Source organism: Humulus lupulus, chromosome 3 (assembly GCF_963169125.1).
Source record: "Humulus lupulus chromosome 3, drHumLupu1.1, whole genome shotgun sequence".
NCBI lineage: Eukaryota > Viridiplantae > Streptophyta > Magnoliopsida > Rosales > Cannabaceae > Humulus > Humulus lupulus.
Window position 1 is genome coordinate 135,284,419 of NC_084795.1, and position 15,425 is coordinate 135,299,843.

The 15,425-nt window shown below is 32.7% G+C and overlaps 1 pseudogene; it reads right to left on the reverse strand.

The window, feature by feature from the left end:
- Positions 1-7,635: 7,635 nt before the first annotated feature.
- On the reverse strand, positions 7,636-11,345 carry LOC133825075 (actin-related protein 8-like; annotated as a pseudogene).
- Positions 11,346-15,425: the final 4,080 nt, after the last annotated feature.

Genomic DNA, 15,425 nt, shown 5'->3' on the forward strand with positions numbered 1-15,425 from the left:
GACTATTGATAGCACTTCTGAAAATGCTAACATAGCCCCTGTTATTAAAAGTCCAGTCTTTTCTATAACAGTTTTTGAATGTTATGTTCGGTGTTATCATAAACTATCCAATAACACATTTTTAGGTGCTATAATATTCAAATAATAACATTTAGATAGAGTTTTTGGTTATAAATTTGAAGTTTAATCTTGTACTTTTTTCATAACACTTTTCAACTGTTATATTTGATTATTTTGATAACATTTTTAGTTTGTTATATTATATAAACCATAACGATTTTTTACGCTTATAATATGTTTTTAAATCATAACATATAGTAATAAAATTTTAAATTTTATTTTGATAAGTTTACTTATATGGTTTTTTTTTTAATTAAAAGATTTTCATTATTGTATTTCGATAAAAAAAAATTCAAAATTAATCATAAAATGTAATTCTCAATAGATTGATAAACCATAAGTATTACATTAAACAATAACTAATTCAAACCATGAATGTGTCTACTTCATGAGATCTTAGTTGTAACTTAAGTTTGAAAGCATAACATAATAAAGTTTTATAATCTTGAACAATTTTTACTTCAAAAATGAAAAATAGAAACATTACAAGATACACAAAAGTAAACCATGCATGAAACTTGCTCCATCCTTCAATTCATCATCCTTTGTGCACTTGTATTTGTTGTGAGTCCATTTGTTTAGCTACAATAAAATTTAAATAAGTAATGCTTCAACATAAAGTTATAGTAAACTAAAAGAGTACATAAAAAAAGTTAATTACCTAATTATAACTTTATCAGCTGGCCATGCAATTATACTACCTACAGCATCTTCTATAGTAGACATAATTTTTGAAGGCCTCCACAGAAATGCATCATCCTTTGGGTCACTTGAGATAAAATAACCTTCTGCAATAATTTCTCCAGATCCAATCCAATCTAATATTTTGCATTTTGAGCCAAATATGTGGTTCTTGACACTCTAACAATATATCAATATAACAAATTCAGCAACAGTAAATAATTTTATATTGAATATTATATGTTTTAGATTTTATCATTTTCATATAATTAGTATCATAATTACCTGAGTGGAATGAACATGAGAATTTGATTGAACATTGACATTTGATTGCTCCTCACTCTGAGTAGATGTATTCTATTTACAAGTAAGATAGAAAGACATGAATTCAACATCAAAATTAAAAAAAAATACAAAAGTAAAGACTAACCAAAAAATTAAACATGAATCTTAGTTATTATTGCAATTCAGCCACATGAAAATATAGTCTCAGCATCAAAATACTTACTTGATTTTTCATTAAAGAAACAATGAGTTACTCCATGTGTTGCATTTTGTCTTTCAAATATAGTACCATAAGTGGGCCAGTAAACAATTAAAAATGATAAATAGTGTTCTAACATATATCACTTTTTGAATTATATGATTTTTTTTTCTAACAAGTACTAATATGTATACAATAGTACAATAACACCTACTTTGTTACTCTGTTTTTAACCTTCAAAACAATTTTTTTTTGTCAACCAATAAATCGTTAAACAAATTTAGAACAAGTAGAATTTGCCTGTTTTGATGCTAATTATTACGAGTCAAATTACACTTATTACTCTTTAGAAATATTTTGTTAAGAAAAGTATTTTATGTGTTTTATGATCAACTATTAAAGCTAATGTGGCAATATAAATAGTGTTGAAAAAAATATAAAAAATAGTGAGAAAAAAAATAATGAAATCTTCTACGGAAGAGGTTTTCTCCAAACTCATTTATTTAGTCATTAAAAATTGGGAGGAAAATTAAAAAAAGAAAAACTGACAAAGAAAAGTCAAGAAACACTCTGTTTTCCTCTTCTCTTTTCTTCTCTTCTACATCAAAGAGAAGACAGAATTCAGTTTTCACTAGGCCGAGGGATTCATTCGATAGTTGAGGTTGTTTGTGACCAGTTTAGCTTTACTGGGTGTGTTTAAGAGTTTAGAAGAAGTATTCATCTTAGTTCGTTAATTCTGTTACATAATCACTCCATTTTCAACCAAAAAATGCAAATAAATCTTAGAATTTTTAAATTAATTCATTTTTTTTCCAAAAACATCAAACAGTGCATATTACATTTTTTTTCCTCCAAAAAATGCTTAGAATTTTTAAATTAATTCATTGAATCTTTGAAACGTTGCATGTATTAGGAAATGTTAGTTCTTACGTTTAAAGCTGTGATGTTGTCACTTGACAAGCCTGAATGTTTACCAGTGACAAATTTTACAATATTCAATTTCTAATATAAATGTATATTATGTTTTATTGTTTCTATTAGGGTTACCGCATGCAACCCAACACCTAGACCTGGAGACACATCCCAAGTGTTTTTTTTTTCTTTTGAATAAACCAAGTGTTTCATTGTTAATGTTTCATTTGAAAAATGCATTTGGAAACCAGTTTTAAATTGTGATGACTACTGTTGTTGAAGTTACAGACCACCTTAAAGCTATCTCTTTAAAATGACACCTTAAAAAAATAAAGATTTAGGTTATATAGTAGAAGATAAAACTTCGAACTGAGTTATCATATCATATTGGCAGTTTCACTCTAAAATTGGCATCCCCCATTAATTATATATCATGCTTAACTGTAAGATTGAAGTGACTAAAAGCACAAATTGTAAAATGGTCGAGCCATGAGATGATATGATTAAGTGCTTATGTGCTAATTCGCTTTTTACCTTTTTTTTATGGGTTGAATTTTTTGGTGGTTCAATGATCAAAGAATTAATAAAAGTTAAATGTTGTTTTTATATTATGTTGAGTTGGGATATTTTTTTTTGTTTCGAAGCACCATTTCTTTTCAATGTAGTTAAGTGGCACCACAACCTCAGCCATTCACTTAAGCATGATGTTCTTAGGGATGAAATCGAGAATGTAAATTTTTTCTTGTAATATTTTTTTGTTTGTTTGTTATGATGCTTTTAACATATTTTTCATCAACTACTGAACTATTTTGTTCCTTCACTCATTAAGTTGATCCTCTAATCTTTTATAGGTGTATACAAAAGGGATACTACTGTTTACAGAGGTTTCAAACTCATTAAAGGAAGTTAAATCCCAATTTGAAGGCCTAACTAAAGGGTTCAAATTTATTGAGATGATTTAATACTTGACAAAATATGTGCTCTAACTAATTATATACATGTGTCTTAATATAATTAATTAAAAGTAAATTTAAATTATTTAAAATTAAAAAAAACTAAAATTAAACCATAACAATTGCAATAAATTGAAACTGTGTGATGGTTAGTTATAGATATATAGTTAGTGTTGACATGAACTGTGAATATACATTTGTTTTGGATGGATCCACTAGATATTTTGAATCAAATTTTGAGGTTCAAATGTTGTATATATTTTTTATTTTTATTTTGTAGTAATCATAATTTGTAGGTACGTATGAATAGCATTCAATCATTGAGAAAGAAGAATCGAAGGGTCAAAAATGGAAAATGATCCAACCAAAATGATTGAAGCTAGACTGTTATCTTATGTTCTTCTGGACCACTTGAAAACATATTATCAAACGAATAAGGTCCACTCTTATGGAATTATCAATCTGTCTGTACTAGACTACATTGGGTTTTTAAAACTATATATAGTTACCATAGCGTTATTAAGTACCGTTATGACTTAAAATAATTAAGTAAAAGGAACATGTTAATTTCTTTAGTTCTCTTTTTCTTTTTTTACCTATTAAAATTCATTCTTTATTGCTCAAAGGGTTTTGATTGCTCTAGTGCTGAGATTTTTAATTGTATGTTATAGCAGTTACTTGATTTTCTAGTACCATGATTCTTAGTCCCACTAAAGATTTCTTGGTCTAAATCTATTACTAATTTCTAGTACTTCAGTTTCATTAAGCTTTCAAGAGATTCTAATGTTGTTTTTAATTTAAAAATCAGATTCTAAAATGGTAGCCACTAACTAATTGGGTTTGGATCAAAGACAAGATTTTAGCTTGGGTTGTGGCAATTAAATCTAATCTATACATATGGAAATAATGAAAACAATATGACTAAATGAAAAATTTAATCTATACGTATAATGAAAAATCTAATCTATACATATAAAAGCTTACCTAACCATCTATCAATACCAAGTCAAAAAATTCAAACAACACACAATAAGTTTTCTTCCTTATATAACCGCAGCACACAAACAAATTTTCTAGAACCTACTTCTCTAATACACACAAGTTTTCAACCTTCCGTTATCACCGCAGCACACAATTTTAATCTCAGAACCTACTTCTCTATGGATGAATATTTAAGATATTCAAACTACTCTAACATTTTAAAGATATTAATAATAAGAGTTAAAAGAACAAATTCCGTACCTCTTGCAAATTACCTTTGCAATGCTCCTTGCCAATTCGATCCCCAACCTAAAGAATATAATCAATACTTAAAAGATTAATACAAAATTAAAAATTGTCAATAGATATTAAACAAGCATGTATGATAAACTAACAAACTAAACAACATGGCAAGCAAGCTCAAAAACCAAAAATAAAAGTTGGAATATGACCAATCAGAATAAGGCTTAACTGTACAGTGGATGGGTTTAAACTTTACAAGAGTGATATTGCATTGAAATATTTGGCTTTCTATTTTTCTTACTGTTTTCAGAATCTGAAGAGATTTTTCTTACTATTTTTCTTTCTGTTTAAACTATTCAGTGGATGCTTTCTATACGTGTTTAGTGTAAAGCAGACCCAAAGTTGGGTTCCCCTTAAAAAAAAGAAAAAGAAAAAGAAAGACCCAAAGTTGGGTTTAGTCTAGATCAGCATTCCTATAAATTAAGATTAAAGGTACATATTATTTTGTATTAACTTTTCATGACCTTTACCACTTCCTCAGCCTATCAACTCTATTTGGTAAGATTGTTGGTTTTTAGACTTGTCAGTAATAAATTGTAATACTAGATGGAATACACTGTTGCTATAATGAGTTTTAAATTAACAAGTGCTCCTCATTTATTTATTATTGTCAATATATTTAGGAAGATCATTTAAAGCCTAAAAATAAATAATTTTTATTTATTCAAGAAGTAAAGGAATATTTTAATCTTAAACATTAGATTATAATTCATGGTTTAGAAACAATGTCGTTACACGATTTTTTTACAATCAAATGACCTATATAAAAAAATAAAAATGTGTAATATATTCAAGAAAAATTATAGCAAATAAATACTTTTTCTTGAATATATTAGTAGTTGGCTTCCATGCCATTATATGAGATTAAAATTATAATTTTTTTGGAGTTATCCTCTCTATTTTATTAGTTCTTTGGATGGGGATCTGGGAAAAGTAGCAAAATGTTGAGTGTTTGTGCTGAGTGTTGTGTTTTGGGATTCTTGTACAAGTCTGGAAAGACAGGTTGCTAGTTTATGGTGCTATTGAGACTAGGTACTATATGTGGTATATTATGACTAACCTTTCTTCTGTTTCTTCTTAGTGCTATTGATTCATCTAGTTAGTGGTTTTATTTGTTACCTCTAACTTAGTTATAAACATCCTAAATTTATTTGGTTTCAGTCTAACTTAGTTATATACGTATATTCTCTTTTGTGCTGCTGCTTAATTATATATTGGTTTCATTGGCTTTCTCCAAGTGTACTGACTCTAACATTTACTGAATTGTTTTATGCCAATTTATATGGACAAAAACAGTAGACAAAAAATTAAAGTGATGAATTCAATGGTTATATGCTCAGAGTGGCCATGTCATTATGGTTTGCTTATATATACACACACACAAATATAATGGCCAACTATTGAGCTAAACTATTCATTTACTCAAAGTGATGTGTATGTGAGATATTTAAGCACCATGGTGTCCATTAATTCTTTTCTTAGTTTTTATGATATTAATTAAAAAAGTTTTGAGAAAGTACTGCATTTTCTACGTTTTTGGATTATATGTGCTCTGTAATTGCATTATCAACCTGTCATGAAATTAATATAATCCTAATACATATTTAGTTTTAAATAATTAGAATACTATCTTTTTAACATAACTAGGAGGAGCTTTTATATTTATTTGGTACCAAATTATTTAAGAGCTTGTCTGTCTGCTTATTTTACAGTGTAATGTCTTCTTTTAACCACCCATTTTCATTTGTAAAAGTTATGATTAAATGCTTTCAATTTCACCATCCATCATGCCAGTTTCAAATAATGTTTGTTTGAATCAATTTGATAGCTATAAGTTGGTGTGTTGTGAACCTTTCCATATACATGCATTGACAGTATTGTCATTGTGTATTGTCATTTTTATTGGGTTATTTAAAAAATTCTATCATTATTTGATCACTTACCTGATTAAAAAAGACTAGAGTTTTTCTTCTCTTTCTTTTTTTTAATGACATAAAAGAGTTTCCCTAACAATAGCCTTGGTAGAACATTAGAGTGTAAGCTCTTTCATTCAAGCTGTTGATATTTAATTTTGTTTATTCGTATTTTGCTGAATATTCTTCTTATTTTAAAATATAATACTTAATATTCTTCAATAGTGTGTTACTTTATTTTAGTACCAGTTTTTTGTTGGTTCCTTGATCTGTAATGGAAGTGAAACAAGCACTTTTGTTAGGAAAGGTCATAAAATAGTAGACATGCCTCTTGACAGTGATGTTTTCCAAGTTTTTCTTGGCTACAATGATCCTTAACAGGTATATGCATTTGTCTATATGTATATTTTTTTTTAAAATGAGTTTCAATTCTTAGTTATAAATTTTGCTTGTATAGAAAGCTATTGGTTTATTCTACATGGTTCCTGAGATCTGAAGCAATCATGATGTTGGGTTTTCTATTTGGTGGAATTAAGTTAAAGAATTTGACTTGAAATTTATGAAATTGTTCAAATGGTTTCATTGTTTGATGGCCTGAAATTAAGGTTCATATTGCACTAGGATACCAACTTGGGAAGACATAAATAGTGTTCATGGGTTACAATGGCCTAACCAGGTTCAAGTAAAGTGTTTCACTGCATGTAAGTTAGCAAGAAACAAAAGGTTGTCGAGAGCAAATTAGTAACTTATAAATTCATCAACTGTACTTCTGGTTTATAAGATAAACATGTGTCAAGTAGACTTCTGTAACTTGTTATATTTTAATTGCCTGGTTATTATTTATGTATACATTTGTTGGCATTATGTGGTCATTAATACATGAGATATACAAATACCACTATCCTTATTCTAGACATAATAGTAACTTACAAAAACTACAATATTATAGAGTTCCAATTCTAGTGAAAAACAAGATTAGCTGTACCAAATTTGCAGAAGAATAATGAAACAACTACCTGATTATATGCATATTATTCATATGTTTTTCACAATTTAAACACTATACTTTCATGAAGTCTCAATTATATTCTCTTAGAAGAACTGTATTCTCGTCACATTTTTAACGCCTAGAATCAAGACATAAAGCATTTCTAGACATCTTTTTCGATGAATTATATGGTAGAAGTTTTAATATCCTTGCAGCACACACACACACTCACATGCATCCACACAGTTGGAACTTTCCTGACAGTGCTCGTGAAGCAATAAATATTATAAGTTCCAGAACTTACACTCCTGCCATTCATGGCTGGAATAAGATTTCTCCTGTTTGAAACCGCTCTTTTGAAAAAGTGAACTGACCTTCTCCTGCTGCGTCAGATGATGCTCGTGTATCTTTGAGTAGCTCAGCCTCATAATCATAGGCAACATAACAGAGATTCTGTATAGAAATAAGGTCATAAATAGAACTCAGCTTCAACAAGGTCTCCTTACAAAAATGAGAGAGAAGAGCAGTAGAAAACAAAATTGAAACATTCCACTAAAACACAGGATACTAATGGTATTAGTAGTTTAATGTACCATGAGCAAAATATTTTCTTTGAGGGTGCAAAGCTGATAGTATTAAAACAGAATAACTACAGTCAGGAAAAACGAGGATAAATATTCAACAACAATATTCTGCACTCAAGAAACAAGCAAGACTTGTACCTCTTTCAAAGTGCGAACGGTGTACAGCGATTCAAAACTAATATTGTTCTGCTGCATCAACTCCTTAAGAAACCCAGTAAGTTTTAGTGCTCCCAGTCCCACAACCTCCACACCCACTTTGCGCATTACTTTACCATGTAAAACTAGAAGTCGAAAAAGAAAAGAAAAGAGTTTATTTCAGATCCCCAAACATTGAATGCAACCAAGATATGATATAAAAGAAAGCACTGGAAAATCCATAGAATGAAAATGAAAAAAGAAGAATAAAAGCAGCAAGGCTGCATGGAAAGTTAAAACTGTAACTTATACTGCAGGGCTAATCAGTATATATCATAGGTAAATGAAACCTTGTTGATAGTTTAAGGAAGCATAAAGCATATAAAAGATAAAAGAGAAACTATCACTCCTTACTTGGAACAACTGATGTGACTTGAAACCCAATATTTACAACAATTCCTGAAGTTCTTCTAGCAGCATACAACGCTAAAGTTGCCTACATTTTCAAAAACAGAAAATGGATAAGATCTTACAAATAAAAAACATCTATCAAAGAATCAATGGAACATTTTAAGCCAAAAGAAAAAGGTCCAAATTACTCATAAACAAGCATAAGTACATAAAGCATCTCAGCTTATAGTGTTAATAAGTAAATTTGGTGCCTGTTCAGGATTGTCAACCACTCAAGTCATAGAAGCTTGCTTTACAAAAGGAAAATGAAGAATGAAAATTGGATCAAGGCCTCGAAATCTATATCCGATGGTAAATGTCATTTTTGCATGAAACAAACTAATCTTAATTCTTTACCAAAGAGGGGCAGCTCAAATGATAAGGCATATGGCTTGCTATATCACAAGGTATGAGGTTTAAGTTTCTCTTGGATACCTACATAGCAATTGTTAGCGGAATCCTAGTTTTAAAAAAATAAAAAATTACTCTTATTTCTTTTACTATTAAATATTTTAGAATATTAAACAACAGTGGCAAGTTAAGGCTTAGCGAAATTTACCTGATTAATTGCACAAACAGCAGGAACATTCATGTTAAATAGTGTTGTATATATAGCTTCCTTGAGTTGCCGTCTTGATGCTTTTGCAAATTCAGTATCTGCAATAAAAAGACAGAAACCACATCATAAGGATAGAAAGTGTCTCAAACAAGAAAAACACACAATTCTCAAGTGTCTCACTAAGGAATTACACGACCAAACTTCAAAAAAATTGAACTATCTAAATTACAGAAAAGGCAATGAATATATAGAAGTTGACCATCATAATGCAATATTGGTATAGACACAACCACTGGCTATGATGGTGCTCTTACCTGCATCCTGTAAAAGACATATCAAATATACATATGTGAGTAAAGAAGCTCATTTCATGAAAGCCAAAGCAAAGAAAAAGAGAGGAACTACCCGCTATAAATAGTGGAAAAAAAACTGTCTAAGTCTGGTATACATTGGAGACTCAATGTTACCAAATTCCTGCATATGAGAAAGTGACAATTGGGATTACACACAGTTGTGGTTAATGAATGAATGAATGATGAAACTTTGAAGCTGGTAGTTAAAAGGTGACCAAGAAAGTAGCAGAGCGTATAGATGGAGCAGCATACTTGCTCCAACCGTATTTGCAATAGCCAGAGCCACCTGGTCAAAGGACAGAGAAGAACATAATAATAGAAAACAAGAAATGAGTATTCACTAGTGTTCCTTCCTATATAATAACACCACAAGGAGCATATAGTTATATTTTAATTGCCTGGTTATTATTTATGTATACATTTGTTGGCATTATGTGGTCATTAATATTATTGATTAGTTGTAGATATCAGACTTAAAGGAAACCAAGAACCCGTGCACACGTGCCTTACACTAGAATATCATGTATACATTTATGAGGTGCATGTACCAACACAAATTCAATACATACTTTAAGCATAAACCTTCCCCTGTTTTAGCAAAAGACTGAATTGTTCGATCACATCTTAATATTTTATTAGGATCTGGAAATGAAAAGAGACCATTTTTCATCTAGACCAGATTTAAAAAGGTCAAACAAGAAAAACCTAATTTAAGAATACCATCATATGATCAGTCATCATATAGCAAAGCAAGTACGACACGCTACTAAATTCTGAGACCACCTGATTCATTTACAAGAGTGCAATTTTCTTTTTCCATTCAAGTAAGACTGTATTCTATCATATACAAGATTTACAACACCAAAGAAAAATGTGAACAAAGTAAAAAAAAAACATTAAAGAAGTTAATTAAGCAAAAGAAACATGAAAACAGTAAAGGTGCCTAAGTTGTGTACCTGAGAATGAGTGAAACAGCTGGTGGGTTTGAGGTATTTCTCAGAACAGAAGAGGCTCCTCCATTGATAGAGCAAAGGAGAACTTGGTACAAAGAGAGGGCTGACCTGCAAGAGCAAGCTACGGGACCTGCAAGACTGCAAGTTCAAATGACTCGATCTCTACATCTTTTTTATCTCTTGACTTATAATCTTCATAGCTGTTTCTCTTGAACATTGAACATAACAATATCTAAAATTGCATATCAATCTAGTTTCTATCAAAGATGGGTTTTTATCATATCAATCTACAACATTCAGCCAACAATTTGTATTATCAGGGATGAGAGAAACAAACCTGAGATAGTGGGCGTGAGGCAGAGAACTCGTGAGGCAGAGAAGCTCCACTCTGGAGCGTGACTTCGTGAGGCGGAGAAAGAGCTCCACTCTGGAGCGAGTCTTCGTGAGGCAGAGATGAGTTGAGGGCGGAGAGACTTCGTGAGGGCGGTGAGGGCGGAGAGGGCGGAGTGAGTCTTCGTGAGGGCGAAGAGGGTGGAGTGAGTCTTTCTGAGTGAGAGATGGAGGCTGAGAGAAAGGGTAACTTAGAGAAAGGCTGAGAGAAAGGGAATTTGGCAGAAATTCATTTTGGCGCCTGAGTTTTAGTCATATGGCGCCAAAATATGTCTTCTTCAGATCCGTGTGTTTTAAATCCCCCACTATTCAGATCCGTGTGTTTTAAATCCCCCACTATTCAAATCCGTGTGTTTTTAATCCCCCACTTAATAATAGCACTTCTAAATATATGCTATTCTTTAATGTAATATATACTAAATATTGTTGTAGTGAATCGAGCGTCAGCGTCAGGAACTGAATGAGCAGCAGGCAGACATGGACCGCCGGCAGAGAGATGCCACAGCCGCCTTAGAAGCAACCATTCAGTTGGCTCGGGGACAAGCTGCACCAGCTTCTCAACCGAATCAGCCACCAAATGCACCATCAAACCGGGCCCCAAATTCGAGTCCTCCACTTCAGTCGACAAGCCCTCAAAGGCCGGAGCAATCGCCTGCTGCTCAACAGGATATCCCAATTTAGGATCCTGAGAAGTAGCCACCTTCTCAAGCTGGTCGAGGCAATCCCCAGCACCACCATCTCAAGAATAGGGTCGGGTAGCCTCCCAGAAGCCCTAGATGCCCAATGGCCGATGAGCCAAATCGACCGAGCCGGGGGCAACGTCCTTCTGCTAACAGAAGGCACACTAAGTCAGGCTATGCGGTCAGGGAACCCTTACAGCATGCACGAGGACCCACCGACCAATGCAGGCCTCCCCCTGACGCTCGAGAGATGCAAACTAGAGGAGGAAACAGCGTGACCAGTCGGTCGCGCTATAGTCGATCGCAGTTTAGGGACGACCATGATTATAATGAGGTCGAATCCGGTAGGAGAAATGCTGGTCGAGGTCATGAAGAAAGAGGCGGAGATAGGAACCCCCCACCGAGAGAAAATAGGCCTACGAGCCAAAACGCCAGGGGGCAGCCTAGACAGCATAACATCTTTGATCGGTTGGGTGCTAGCGAGCAAAGGCGAAGAGTGTTGGATTAGACTTATACAGGATCTTTGTTTATTATCATGTATATCTAATATTAAACAAATTAATACGAGATAGCCTAAAACATGTTTCTAAAATAGAATTCAAAGAGAAACAATGAATAGAATACTTATAGTATATGCAGCGGAATTAAAGAGTCATTCCTTCAGTTTCTCTAACTCTTGTATCCTCTCTGTGGTAGAGTATTATCAAGAAATTGAACCGTTCTTTTATTTTCTTCACAACCTTCCAATGTATCCTTAGAATCACCTAGACTAGTGTGGCCAATTCTCAACACATGAGACAGATACAGAGAAGAAGAAGAGAAAATAATCAAATAGGCTTAGAAAAGGACTTGTGTTTAGAGAGAATCTAAAACTATCAGAAATTAAACTTATGTTTTGACTTCTCTCTAAGCACTCCTTTTATAAACTCAATTAGGTCATTTAATTTAATTAAAAAATCAATAAAATAATAGTCATTTTGAAGCCCTAGGTCGAAATTATCATGGGCTTTAGGCCTGTGAAATTTCTCATTTGATTATAAGCCCATTGGACTTAAAATCAAGGCCTCTATTATTTTCTATTGATTTAATTGTTTAAATCTTTTATCAAATTAATTAATTATAATTTGAACCTTGATTTAAAGTTATTTTTTAATTTAGATACTAATTTATCTTAATTAATAAATCTGCCATAATTTCTCTTTTCTTCTCAAAATTACACAACTCTGTGAAACTATCCAAAATTGACCTGGTCAACTTTGATAATTTTAATTGATGATTAAATAAATTAATTGAGACTATCTAGATGATTTTATCCAAGGTACAATGGAGACCATGGGCCTATGAAATCAAGCTCTAATAAGTTATCATAATTCCAACAAATAAATTTACTAACTTATTAATTCCTCGTGACTCCACTATAGACTTGGAATTGCACTCTTGAATTCATAGAACGCTCGATAACAAATATAGATACGCTATTAATTATCCATTGTTACAACCATAATTATCACTCAATCCTCTATAGACGGTCTACAATGAGATAGGACTAAAATACCGTTTTACCCCTCATTGTGTTTTATCCTTAAAGCACTTAGTTCCTTGTAAATGATATTTCAGTAAACTAATTTAATTACTGAAATGAGATCTCTATCACTTAACACCTTGAACCAAACTAAAAAGAAACCATCGTTTCACTTCTTCATCAGAAGCTATAGATGTTCATATCTATGATTAACACTCCCACTCAATTATATTATCGAGTTCCCAAGATGTAAGTATGGGCTAGTCTGTAGGGTAAGCTGGTAACGAACAAGTCAAAGAACTCAAATAGTACAATCAGTTAGAATACTAACAACTTAGAATTGGGATTGAATTGACCTATGGTCAACTATATGATATGACTAGAATAGATAATAACGATATGTTTACTTATCTTATCAACTATCAATATCGGTCCTGTCCGATGTAACAAATACATCTGAACTTATCTACTTTGCTAATGTTCTGGAAAGAAAATAACACTGTAATGTGTAAGTAGATCATATCGTAGATTGGCAAGTCAGTGTAAATCCTGTGCACTAACTAATCTTAGGAGTAACTTATTTTGAACATATAATCATATTTATATTCCACTATGATTACGTCACTACAAATAAGATTAGCTATATGCTCGAGATTTAATAGAAGTTTATATTAAACAAATAATCATGAAAATAAAACATGTGAGCAAAGTGATTGACCAAGTCAAAAAATAATTTCTATTCTTTTATTGATAATAAAATGAGATTACAAAGAATTTGGGTTTTAATTAGGGCATAAAACCCCAACAAAATCCCACTTGCACTAATTGAAACTAATGCCTTAATTCTACTAATCCCATTTCCTTGATATACTTATCTAATGTAGCTTCTGGTAGTGTCTTTGTAAACGGATCCGCAAGATTGTCTTCAGTTGCAATCTTCATAACCTTCACATCTCCCCTGGCCACATATTCTCGAATAATGTGATACTTTCTTTCTATATGCTTACTCTTCTTGTGACTTCGAGGTTCTTTCGAGTTGGCTATCGCTCATGTATTGTCACAAAACAACACAAGCGGTTTATCCATTTCTAGAATAACACCAAGATCTGAATAGAACTTCTTTAGCCAGACTATTTCCTTAGCTGCTTCTGACGCGGCTATGTACTTAGCCTCCATGGTGGAATCTGAGATTGCAGACTGCTTTACGCTTCTCCAAATCACAGCTCCACCCCCAAGAGTAAACACCATTCTAGAAGTACACTTCCTGTCATCGACATCAGTCTGAAAATCTGAATTGGTGTAGCCTATAGGGTTCAGAACACCACCCTTGTAGACTAACATATAATCCCCAGTCCATCTCAAATACTTCAGGATATGCTTAACTGCTATCCAATGTTCCGGTCCTGGGTTTGACTGATACCTGCTCACTACTCCCACTACATAGCAGATGTCAGGTCTAGTACACAACATGGCATACATCAGACTTCCAACTGCAGATGCGTAAGGAACTTTTCTCATTGCATCTTCCTCTTCAAGAGTCTGGGGAGACTGCTTCTTTGAAAGATGAATTCCATGGCGGGACGGTAAACGTCCTTTCTTGGAATTTGTCATTGAGAACCATTCAAGCACTTTATTTATGTAAGCTGCTTAAGATAGAGCTAAGAGTCTGTTCTTTCTATCCCTGATGATCTGGATACCTAGAACATAACTTGCTTCATCCAAATCCTTCATCTGGAATTGAGTGCTCAGCCAATTCTTCACATTTGATAATTTCTTAACATTGTTTCCAATGAGTAAGATATCATCTACATAAAGAACCAGGAATACCACTATTTGATTTGCCTTCAGTTGGTAAACACAGGGCTCATCAATATTTTGTTCAAAGCCATAGGTTTTGATTATTTCATCAAACCTAAGATTCCACGAACGAGAAGCTTGCTTAAGTCCATAGATGAACCTATTCAACTTGTAAACTTTTCCTTCTTGTCCAGATACTTTAAATCCTTCTGGTTGATCCATATAAATCACTTCGTCAAGCTTTCCATTAAGAAAAGCTATCTTGACGTCCATTTGCCAGATCTCATAGTCGAGAGCGGCTGCTATGGATAAGAGGGTGCGAATGGATTTGAGCATGGCGACCGGACTAAAAGTTTACTCATAGTCCACATCTTCTCTTTGGGTATAACCCTTTGCTACTAATTGAGCTTTATAAGTCTCGATATTTCCATCAACACCTCATTTCTTCTTGTAGATCCACTTGCACCCAATGGCCCTAAAGTCACCAGGTGCTTCCACAAGATCCCAGACGGAATTTGAGTACTTGGACTCCATTTCCTATTTCATGGCTTCAAGACATAGTTCATTTTCAAGGCTATTCATTGCCTATTTGAAAGACAATGGATCATCATCACTAGTGTCACCAACAACCATATTGGTTTCACCATCCAAACCATAGCGAACTGGG